We start from the raw sequence: 12515 nt of genomic DNA on the forward strand, positions 1-12515 counted from the left end.
AAATATATTTTTTGCATTTTAGCTAACCCTAACCTTAACATAAGTATCCTAAACTGCTACGTTAATTATACTAACATGCTGCGTAAGTTCTTCTAAAAAACTGCCGCACACTAGGAGCTCAGATGCAATCATTTAATAACCTAATAACCAACGTTTCGACAGACAAGCTGTCTTCTTCAGCGTAGTTCTCATAACCTACGAAAAGTCCATTTTGACAAAAGCTGTATCCCTTATAGTTAAAACCACATAAAGGGGGGATAAACAAGGCGGTTCTAGCCTGCGGGGGTATCCCAATGACTGTATCCATACGATTGAATAAGACGACCACCTCTGAAAGCGAATTGGACGAGATTTTCCTTTTCTCCGCCCACCTTGTCTTCGTGAAGCTCGCACTGGCTGAGGGCGCATTCTCTAAACAGTGGACGGGGTTGCTATGGGCTTCGGGTTATGAGGGCAGAGATTTGATTTCAATTGGGCCACCTTTAGTGCAAGAAATTGAGAGTGAAGCTCGTTAATTTTGAATTTGCACATTTCTACTTGAATTCAAGCAACTTCGAATAGCCATGGCCCCGAAGAAAAACGCACGAGGACACAAAATGAAAGGTTCGTAATTTTAGTAGTGGCAGTGGTGCATGGAACCAACCTTCACTTAGCTGCAGAATGGCTTTAAAAGTTAATCGGGGGGCAATATTGACATTTTTATTTAAGCATTGCAAGTTAGCCTACAACAATACGATACAACAAATACAATAAATAATACGAAGCCTATAAAACTGGACAGTATGTAGCATAACGTCAACAATATACCAACAACGTAAGCCAGCAATTGTGCCCCTTTTTACGGAACCATCAACTGTACAGTACATTGTTTCGAGTTATAGTAAACAACACAAACAGTGTCTCTTTATATCCAGATTTCAGACGCTTTCCCTATCTTACTATACATTATACATACTATTCATAACAGGGCATTTGTTCGATTTGAAAAATGTTCGTGCAATTCGTCAGGTTGCAAAGAATAGTTTGCACGACCATAGCCCGTGCATTTTAGATTGGCTATGGTATCTGTATCATCTTGTGCTCACGTATGACAGTATGTGTCATTTTACGCAGCGAGACCAATTACAATATCAACCTCGTAGACTTCAGCGGAAACGGCATCAGTTGCGTGTATTGTTCCCCCCCCCCCCCCCCCATTTACTTTTCCTTAATTTCTCCCAAGTGCTCACGTGTCAATAGTGGGAGAACGTGGGAGGGGTTACACGTGGCTTATATCGTCACTGTTGCGAACCAGGACCCATATGGCCATATGGATCCCTTTGAAATTATATGGACACCCCTTTTTCTCATCGCAGGACCGCTCCCCAAGTTATCGAGATGATGAATTATATTGGCACGGGCTAAGCTCCCTGCTTTAAACTTTCTAAACTATTGGTTTCAGGGCAGACTGCAAGGGGGTGCTTGTACAAGTCATGCTAAATATTGGGCCCCTTTTCAAAAACTCCAGTGTCATTGTGACACGTGTCCTAGAAAAGATTACCCGAAATGGTATTGTATTTAAAAAAATTAATATATTTAACCTTTATTTAACCAGGCAAGTCAGTTGTTTTTCGTAGACTTCTAGTTCTTGTAGACTTATATAACCTTAGAATGTGTTGCACAAAGGTAAGTAGATTGTGGCAATCTTCTGTTACTATCAGTGTTTCAGTGCCCCTCATTTTTAGGCTACTTCCATAACTAGTTTTTTTCATTCATCTGATATAGAACGCAGCATTTATACCATGTTTTGTTACACTTTCAATAAGATGATAATCATCAGGCCACTATCATGCAAATGGTTCATATCGGTGTGAATATTATGGTTCCTGCCATAAGGGTAAGCAATTGCAAACTTTTTATCAACTTCAAGTGGTTGCAAATGAGTTGAAGGTACACACTTTGCATGTTATGCATGATCAAGCGGTGGTTGTATTAATAAAAAGTCCTTTGGAACATTATGTACTGTTCTTATCGGAGCGTTTCACAACTCAAGGCTCCTCCCCTTACATGTATGTTGACGTTGTACAGGGGCATATTCATTAGGTGAACTGTTCAGTTGCTGATAGAAATGTAATTTGTAGAACTGACGCTATTCACTATTCAACAAGACAGACGCATCTGTGATACATTTCTGTTAGTTAACATGGGCTGTGTTGCACCCCCCCTGAACATGCCTCATACTCACTTCCCAACATCTGATGACTATCAACTGCGTGCCTATAGCTCCCGAGTGGCGCAGTGGTCTAACAGGCTGACTACACCTCTCGTGTCGAGTGCGCTAGCATTGCAAAATAAAATTTGAAATATATATTATTCATTAATTGCACCCACACTGCTCGCACGCACCAACGAGCGTCTGCGTTGCCAAGGGCTAAAATAGAAGTCAGTTCTATTTCTGACGCAGATTGCGCTGCAAGTCCTGCCTCTCCCATCTCCTCATTGGTTTATAGAAGCAGGTACCCACGTGCCATCTCCTCATTGGTTATACCCACGTGGCTGACTGAAAGACAAACGAGGTCAGTGACGGTAATGCACCTAATTTATGAAAGTTGCCAATCGCAATATAAAGTCAAGAGAAGAAAAAGCCTGGAAGAAGGAGAGATGACTAGAAACGATTCGGTTGACCGTTTTATGTGTGAATTAATTGGTGGAGTAGAGGACCTTGTGCATTTCAGGTAAAATAACAACTCAAATGTTTATATCCCAGGACAAATTAGCTAGCAACAGCAAGCTAGCTAAATAGGACAAATTAGCTAGCAAGTGCAAGCTAGCTAGCTAAATTGCCATAAATGTTTAATGCTTTTCGACCTGTCCCCAAATGAATATAATTGAACCTGCTTGCCGTGATCGCATTTGGTGTGGGGGGACAAAATAAATTTATGCGCGATGGCGCTCGATGGGGCATGCCCGCAGCCGGGATTGGGTTGCGTGTAAGGCACTGCATCTCAGTGCTAGTGGCATCACTACAGACACCCTGGTTCGAATCCAGGCTGTATCACAACCGGCTGTTATTGGGAGTCCCTTAGGGTGGCGCACAAATGTCCCAGCGTCATCCGGATTTAGCGGGTGTAGGCTGTCATTGTAAATAAGAATTAGTTCTTGACTGACTTGTCTAACTAAATAAAGTTTACATTTCAAAAATAATTTAAAGCTATAGGGACTTATTGATGCCTCAACGTGAAAGCTATTTCCTAGTTTCCCTTTCAATTAATTTATGTACAGAAAAAGTATGTGGAAGTCAGTTACTATACTGAATGACCAAAATATAAAAACAGCTGTTCCTTTTGAATCTGCATCCTTTCAACATATTGTTTGTTAAGAGGTTGGATTGTCATTGATATTCTACACAGTGTTTCTATTGACATGCCATATTTTATTATGTCTTGTCATATTATTATTTATAAACAATGAATTTGCTCCCTCCAGCCTCTTCTCTCAGCCTGATGGTTTAATTGGACGAAGGCCACAGAACTGGTAAAGGCAACAACTGACATGTGACCTTGTGTGTTTTCTTTGCGGTGTATCTCCCACCCCCCAAACTAAATACTATTCTTAGTTAGGGAATAATCTTGCATGTGTGGTGTGAGCTTGTTTGTAGGGGATGTTGTTTTGCTTGCCTGTTCTGCTTTGGATTTTGCACCGAGCTGTACAAGAGTTGTAGGACTGAAAATGTTGTATAACTGATGAATGTGGGTTGTGAACATTTCGCACATTCTTGTCAGCTATGCTGAAGTTTGTTTGTTTGTTGCTCTCACTGATCCTTGAGTTAATTTTACTGCTATTGAATTGATGGCACCGAAGTATCAGTATTTGAATAAGTCAATTTGCCCACTTTATTACTAGAGTCCTTTGTACAGTATGTGGTCCTGCTGCGTCTCAGAGACCGGACTCCGTTTGTTCAGTTTGCACTATGGTTCTGAATGTCTTTGTTCTACAGACGTTAAAGGACACAAGCATGTCTTTATGGAGAGTCAGTAAGGTGGTTTTGAAATGATTTAGGCTAATTGCTTTTAAATTGTGTCCGGTCGCTACATCAGCGAAAAAGCTTCATTTTAGATTTCAACTGAGCATCATAGTTCATTTCCTGATGCTCCCACATAGTCCATAGAATGCTGTTATGTTACTGGTAATGTGAGCAGTATCTCTAAAGGTCACTTTGGTTATGAATGGAGGCTGGTGTGTTGGCCCTATGTGCTTGAAGGAAGTATTTAGCAGTATCAAATCAAATGTTATCTGTCACAATACAACAGGTGTAGATCTTACAGTAAAATCTGACTTACAAGCCCTTAACCAACAATGTCGTTTTAAGAAAAATAAGTGTTAAGTTCAAACAAATAAATAGATAAGTTCAAAATAACCAATAGTTAAAGAGCACCAGTAAAATAACAGTAACGAGGCTATATACAGGGGGTACCGGTACAGGGTCAATGTGCAGGGGCACCGGTTAGTCGAGGTATTTGAGGAGGGGGACGTGTAGCCATTTGATTAGTTTACCCTGTATCTGGTCTGGGAGTCCCTTCCACTCCCCTTTCTGTGGACTTGGTAACTTGTGACTGGCCCTTTTAGCCAAACCATGACAATGTATGAAGTAACCAGGTGGTATTAGTTGGGAAACCAAACAGATCATGATTAAATCAAACTGGCCTTGTGTGAGAGCCAGGGGGTGGGGGAGTCGAGGACGGTGGTAACATTATCTTGTCAATGTGACCACATGCACCAACTTAAGTCCCTAAAATTGAGGTGTGTGTGTGTGTGTGTGTGTGTGTGTGTGAGAGAGAGAGAGAGAGAGAGAGAGAGAGAGAGAGAGCATGTGTTTGAAAGAGAAGGGGACTGTGTCAAAGCAGACATTCCACAGGATCCTTATGCAAGCTCAAACAGAACAACATACCCACAAATGACACCAGCAGAGAAAGAGAACAGAGAGAGCGAGTTTCTTACAACTAACTACACAATTAAAAAGGAAGTAACAGTATTCAGTTGGTAGTCTGTCTGTGGCCAGAAACAGGTCTGGCCAGTGTGAGCGAGGGGGCATGTCTCTCCAGAGAGAGTCGGTAGGGAAGGTTGTAGTAAACGCTTCGGCAGCAAAAATTGGATTGATACTGAGATTAGCATGGCCCCTCTGAAAGGATGACATGCAAAATCTGTAAACGCCTGCACAAATGGCTTAGGGGCTTTAAAACGTAGGTCTGCTAGATTAGGGCTGCAACCTTTTCAGAACTGTCAGTACCCATGTTCCAACGGGGAATGCAAACAGTTTAGACAGTTTGTTGGCATTTATTTTTAGGCTCACTTGGTAGGCTATTTTCATTCTCTTGTAATCTTGTGAAGGCTAAGTGTTTGAAAATGTGAGCGAGTAGCAAATACCTTATACAAAACAGATGCAAACAGTTTTATTATTGAAAACGGATAGTAAAATGTTTCCTTTTACCTTTATTTAACTAGGCAAGTCAGTTAAGAACAAATTCTTATTTACAATGAGGACCTACCCCGGATGACGTTGAGCGCTGCCCTATGGGACTCCCGATCACGGCCGGTTGTGTTACAGCCAACTTATCATCTGCCAATATCCTGTTATTTCTGTATTCTGTATCAGCTAAAAATATGTGTATCACTTATACAGTACGCAGGCTTTTAGCATATCCCCTTTTACACTAGGGCTGGGCGATTTTTATCGAATCAATTTGAATTGGTGTTTTTACACAATATTCCAAATGCCTTGTTTAGCAAGAATAACGTTTTTCTTTCAGTTTTTTTTATGAGCGATTGTCTTGATTGTTCTCATGTTTTCTTTTTGGTCTCGTCTCCTTCATCCTTCTGTGCTGTGTGCACCTTCCCATTTACACCAGAGATCTGTATGTAATGAGGTGATGCTAGGGCAGAGCGGTATACCGTTTTTTATGATATACAGTGTGTTTGGAAAGTATTCAGACCCCTTGACTTTTTCCCACATTTTGTTACGTTACAGCCTTATTTTAAAATGGATGAAATAGTTCTTTCCCCTCATCAATCTACACACAATATCCCATAATGACAAAGTAAAAATCCAAACCGGTCCGTGCATCTATACTGGTTGGTAGGTAGGTAGGTATTTATTTATTTATTGGAGGTCGGCCGATTAATCGGAATTGCCGATTAATTAGGGCCAAATTCAAGTTTTCGTAAAACAATCAGAAATCAGTGTTTTTTTGGGCGTCGATTAAAAAAAAATATATTTTTTTATACCTTTATTTAACTAGGCAAGTCAGTTAAGAACACATTCTTATTTTCAATGACGGCCTAGAAACGGTGGGTTAACTGCCTTGTTCAGGGGCAGAACGACTGATTTTCACATTGTCAGCTCTGGGGATCCAATCTTGCAACCTTACAGTTAACTAGTCCAACGCAATAACTACCTGCCTCTCTCTCGTTGCACTTCACAAGGAAGCGCTTGTTACGCGAATGCAGTAAGCCAAGGTAAGTTGCTAGCTAGCATTAAACTTATCTTATAAAAACAATCAATCATAATCACTAGTTAACTACACATGGTTGATGATATTACTAGAGATGATCTAGCGTGTCCTGCGTTGCATATAATCTGGCTGAGCATTCAAGCATACAAGTATCTAAGTATCTGACTGAGCAGTTTTAGGCAGAAGCAGGCGCGTAAACATTCATTCAAACAGCACTTTCGTGCGTTTTGCCAGCAGCTCTTCGTTGTGCGTCAAGCATTGCTCCCGAGATGAGGCTGGTGTAAACGAAGTGAAATGGCTAGCTAGTTAGCGTGCGCTAATAGCGTTTCAAACGTCACTCGCTCTGAGCCTTCTAGTAGTTGTTCCCATTGCTCTGCATGGGTAACGCTGCTTCGATGTTGCCTGTTGCCGTTGTGTTGCTGGTTCAAGCCCAGGGAGGAGCGAGGAGAGGGAAGCTATACTGTTACACTGGCAATACTAAAGTGCCTATAAGAAAATCTAATAGTCAAAGGTTAATGAAATACAAATGGTATAGAGGGAAATAGTCCTATAATTCCTATAATATCTACAACCTAAAACTTCTGATCGAGGAACTTAAACGTTAGCTTTCTTACATAGCACATATTGCACTTTTACTTTCTTCCCCAACACTTTGTTTTTGCATTATTTAAACCAAATTGAACATGTTTCATTATTTATTTGAGGCTAAATTGATTTTATTGATGTATTATATTAAGTTAAAATAAGTGTTCATTCAGTATTGTTGTAATTGTCATTATTACAAGTACATTTAAAAAAATCTGCAGATTAATCAGTATCGGCTTTTTTGGTCCTCCAATAATCGTTATCGGTATCGGAGTTGAAAAATCATAATCGGTTGACCTCTAGTATGTATGTATGTATGTATGTATGTATGTATGTCTGTATGTATGTATGTATGTATGTATGTATGTATGTATGTCTGTATGTATGTATGTATGTATGTATGTATGTATGTATGTATGTATGGTTGAAAGAATTTCAAGAGTGTGCGAAGCTGTCATCAATGCAAAGGGTGGCTATTTGAAGAATCTCTAATATAAACACTTTTTTGGTTACTACATGATTCCATATGTGTTATTTCATAGTTTTGATGTCTTCACTATTATTCTACAATATAGAAAATAGTAAAAATAAAGAAAAATACTTGAATGAGTAGGTGTTCTAAAACTTTTGACCGGTTGTATGTATGTATGTATATACGTATGTACGTACATACGTACAGTGGGGCAAAAAAAGTATTTAGTCAGCCACCAATTGTGCAAGTTTTCCCACTTAAAAAGATGAGAGTCCTGTAATTTTCATCATAGGTACACTTCAACTATGACAGACAAAATTAGGAGAAAAAACCCAGAAAATCACATTGTAGGATTTTTAATGAATTTATTTGCAAATTATGGTGGAAAATAAGTATTCGGTCACCTACAAACAAGCAAGATTTATGGCTCTCACAGACCTGTAACTTCTTCTTTAAGAGGCTCCTCTGTCCTCCACTCGTTACCTGTATTCAAAGGTGACCAAAACATCAGCCAGGAAGCATTGGAACTGAGAAGTGGTCTGTGGTCACCACCTGCAGAACCACTCCTTTATTGGGGGTGTCTTGCTAATTGCCTATAATTTCGACCTGTTGTCTATTCCATTGGCACAACAGCATGTGAAATGTATTGTCAATCAGTGTTGCTTCCTAAGTGGACAGTTTGATTTCACAGAAGTGTGATTGACTTAGAGTTACATTGTGTTGTTTAAGTGTTCCCTTTATTTTTTTGAGCAGTGTATGTAGTAGTATATGCAGTATATGTACACATACACACACACAAGTAATGGACATTAGACCTGGAGAAATTTGTCCTTTGGTCTGGAGTCCAAATTGGAGATTTCTGGTTCTAACCGCCGTGTCTTTGTGATATGCGGTGTGGGTTAACGGATGATCTCTGCATGTGTATTTCCCACCGTAAAGCATGGAGGAGGAGGTGTGAAAGCGTGGGTGTGTTTTGCTTGTGACATTGTCAGTGATTTATTTAGAATTCAAGGCACACTTAGTCAGCATGGCTACCACAGCATTCTGCAGTGATACGCCGTCCCATCTGGTTTGGGCTTAGTGGGATATCATTTTTTCCCAACAGGACAACGACCCAACACACCTCCAGGCTGTGTAAGGTCTATTCGACCAAGAAGGAAAATGACAGAGTGCTGCATGAGATGACCTGGCCTCCACAATCCCCCAACCTCAACCAAATTGAGATGGTTTGGGATGAGTTGGGCAGCATAGTGAAGGAAAAGCAGCCAACAAGTGCTCAGCATATGTGGGAACTCCTTCAAGACTGTTGGAAAAGCATTCCAGTTGAAGCTGTTTGAGAGAATGCCAAGAGTGTCTAAAGCTGTCATCAATGCAAAGGGTTTCTACTTTTATGAATCTCACATAGAAAATATATTTTGATTTGTTTAACACTTTTTTTGGGTTACTACATGATTCAATATGTGTAGGTGTGTCCAAACTTTTGACTGGTACTATATGAAAAAAGTACAAATAAAAGCTAGGGGCGTGAATCAGAAAACCAGTCTATTTTGTGGGACCAACATTAGCCTCATGCAGTGTGACACATCTCCTTCATATAGAGTTGATCAAGCTGTTGATTGTGGCCTGTGGAATGGTGTCCCACTCCTCTTCAATGGCTGTGCAAAGTTGCTGGATATAGATGGGAACTGGAACACGCTGCTGTACACTTCAGTACAGAGCATCCCAAACATGCTCAATGGGTGACATGTCTAGTGAGTATGCAGGCCATGGAAGAACCGAGACATTTTCCATAGGAAAAATCCCACTCCTCTAACAATAGGGGGAGTCATCCCAAACTCGAGAAGGTTGGTGACACGCTTAGGTCCAAAATAAGCTGATAAAATGCATTGGGCTTATTTTGGACAGATTTTGATGAGTGAAACCTTGCCTCACCTCTTCCTCTCTGTTTATACACGCACACAGCAAGCCCCCCCCCCCCCCGCCACAACACAATGAGAGGTCACTTCTTCCTCCCCGACAAAAAGTTTTAACTTCCTATTTGCATTTGAGGTTTGGTCCATCAGAATGGGTCATAGGCTACTTGATTTCAACATCTGAACAAAGTGGACAGGCTAGCCTGCTGTTCAAACAGTTGGAGAAGGACAGAACGGTGTGTTCATAACAATTCAACTGTTCTGCCTTGTTAACTAGCAAATAGATCGAAGTTGGCTAAACTTAGTGTTCATTTTCCATAATGCCAGCTACAAGAACTAAATGTGCATTATACATGGTGCTGGTTAAGATTGTAACAAAAAGGGCATTTTCATGGACAGATTTGAAAGCCAGATCAGTGATTATTGCAACTATTTTGATAAAGTAATGTAATTATTCGTGGGTCTTGTGTTTGTGGAAGGCTTATTTGGCCTAAATATAATTTCACAAGCCCTGAATTCATTAGATTATTGCTGACTGGGCCTCCCGAGTGGTGCAGCGGTCTACGGCACTGCACCGCTAGTGCTAGAGGTGTTACTACAGACCCAGGTTCGTTCCAAGGCTGTGTCACAACCGGCCGTGATCGGGAGTCCCATAGGACGGCGCAAAATTGGCCCAGCACCGTCCGGTTTGGGGGAGGGTTTGGCAGGGGGGCTTTACTTGACTCATCGCGCTCTAGCGACTCCTTGTGGGCGCCTGCAGGCTGACCTCGGTCGTCAGTTGAACAGTGTTTCCTCCGACACATTGGTGTGGCTGGTTCCCGGGTTAAGTGGGTGTTAAGTAGCGCAGTCTGGCGGGTTTCGGAGGGCGCACGACTCAACCTCCGACTCCCGAGCCCGTTGGGGAGTTGCAGCGATAAGACAAGATCGAAATTGGGGAGAGACTGGGGGGTAAAATAGACCCCAAAAATAAATAATAATAACTAAGATCATTGCTGACTGTTTAAAGTACAGTGTATTTGACCTTTAATTGTACAACAAATCTTATTTAGAGATAAAAACAAATTTAAATCTGTGAATAGCCCATAAGTTTGAAAAAGGCCATATTTTACACCCCTGCTGGCTTACCCCTACTCGCTAACCACTAGCAGCCTTAAAACACCTCACTTATTAGCAGTTCATCACATTAGCATTTCTCGTATTGTTACACAAAATCAAGATGAACCTTTACCATCATAGTAGACATTGAACATCTATAACCAAACTGGCTAAAACTCTGTTGTTAGCTGACAGTGCTATAGTTAGCCACATGCTGACATTACTAACATTTTACTAGCAGTAGTAACAGTAAATCCAGATAATGGCTAACACAAACATTGGCTACCATGATCTCCTGCAAGTTATATTGGCCAATAAAGATCAGGCAGTTCAGCAGAAATAAATATCTTGGAATAAACAGTGACATTAATCTGATTTGGTATTTGAACATTAATTTCTGTAAAACGTGCAGTGTTGGAGTTGTTGTAGCTTGCTATCTAGCAAGCTTATTCCATCCCCAAACACCTGCTAGATCCGAGTGGGCTAGTTTGTTTTGCATGGCCCGGTGCTCTTAGATAGCCAGCAATTTTTTTATTTTGATCAAATAGGAACATAATTCGTGGACACTTTAGTACCTCCCGATTGGCCAACATCACCGACTCGACCAGCCGGCTGTTCCTTTGTTGATGTCAAAGAAGCAATGTATTGTTGGAGTTTTGATAAATGGAATTCGGATTGCAAAAAGCATAAGAATATAATCAATCTATGCTGTTAGATTTGTGGAATCTCTCTCTCTCGTGCAACCTTTCCTTTTAACATGAACAACAACTTTCCGACCAGGGTTGTGACAGCGCATGACATAGTAGTTTGTGTTTTCCTGTGTTTCATATTTTAATGTGATTTCTAGGACCGGGACGGTACCAGTATTGCAACAATTTTTTTCCATGGCAAAAATGATAACACAGAAGCAGAGCTCTCTTTGGTCCTTTCAAAACAATAAAATACTGTATGTTATAGCTTCGAAAATAAAGAACTGTGAGACTTGATGACAACATAATGTTTGTTTCCAATGTTAGGGATGTTTTCCTAAAGAAGTAAAATCCCATTTGTGCTGTGTTTCCTTGCCACGATACTAACAAGTATTGCGATACTAGTATCTCCTGGCCCTGGTGATTTCCATGTGTGCTTGGCAATGTGAGGCCCATTGTGTGTTTTGCTGTGATTTGTGGTCATGTGAGTGATATTCTGGATGAGCAACATTTTTACTTTACCCCCTTTTTCTCTCTTGTGATATTGGTAGTTACAATCTTGTCTCATCGCTGCAACTCCCCTACGGACTCGGGAGAGGCTAAGGTCGAGAGCCATGCGTCCTCCGAAACACAACCCTGCCAAACCGCACTGCTTCTTGACACACTGCTCGCACCAATGTGTCAGGGGAAACACCGCCTGACTGACGACCGGAGTCAGCTTGCAGGGGCTCGGCCCGCCACAAGGAGTCACTAGAGCACGATGAGACAAGGAAATCCCGGGCGTTAAAACCTTCCCCTAATCCGGACGACGCTGGGCCAAATGTGCACCGCCACACGGGTCTCCCGGTCACGGCCGGATGTGACAACAGCCTGGGATCGAACTGCGATGCTGTGTCTTAGACTGCTGCGTCCCTCTGGAGGCTTGGATGAGCAACATTTAACACATTAGCAATAACCCAGCTCCTTCCCCAAAATGCACACGCTTCTTTGCAGCAGATTTGCTTTGTACTCTACCTATGTCAGACAGGTGATGCACGTTTGTGAATGACGTCCCGCAATCCTGAGTGTGCAGAGAAGTTTTGAAATGCCTCTACTCTCTCGGAGAGCCTGCTTAAACCGCCCATGTAGGTCTAATGAGTATCCCCCTGGCAGCCAAGCAAAGTCCCTGAAAGTCTGCCAGGATTTGCATGGGCTGTGGCCTGTAGCCTTTAAATCCCTCCCCCTCAGCCCGCTCCACCACACGGTAGTGTGTGAATGAGTGTCAGCCAGTTCA

The 12515-nt window shown here is 41.5% G+C and overlaps 1 long non-coding RNA gene across 2 annotated transcripts; it reads left to right on the forward strand.

Moving 5' to 3' along the window:
• The first annotated feature begins 379 nt into the window (after window positions 1-379).
• On the forward strand, window positions 380-12413 carry LOC139386531 (uncharacterized). Of its 2 annotated transcripts, none has more exons than XR_011629065.1 (3): window positions 380-603; window positions 3466-3513; window positions 11794-12413. It is a non-coding gene; the product is annotated as an uncharacterized lncRNA (long non-coding RNA). The 2 variants fall into 2 exon arrangements; XR_011629066.1 differs by lacking the exon at window positions 11794-12413 and adding an exon at window positions 8651-9006.
• Window positions 12414-12515: the final 102 nt, after the last annotated feature.

Source organism: Oncorhynchus clarkii, chromosome 28, assembly GCF_045791955.1.
Source record: "Oncorhynchus clarkii lewisi isolate Uvic-CL-2024 chromosome 28, UVic_Ocla_1.0, whole genome shotgun sequence".
NCBI lineage: Eukaryota > Metazoa > Chordata > Actinopteri > Salmoniformes > Salmonidae > Oncorhynchus > Oncorhynchus clarkii.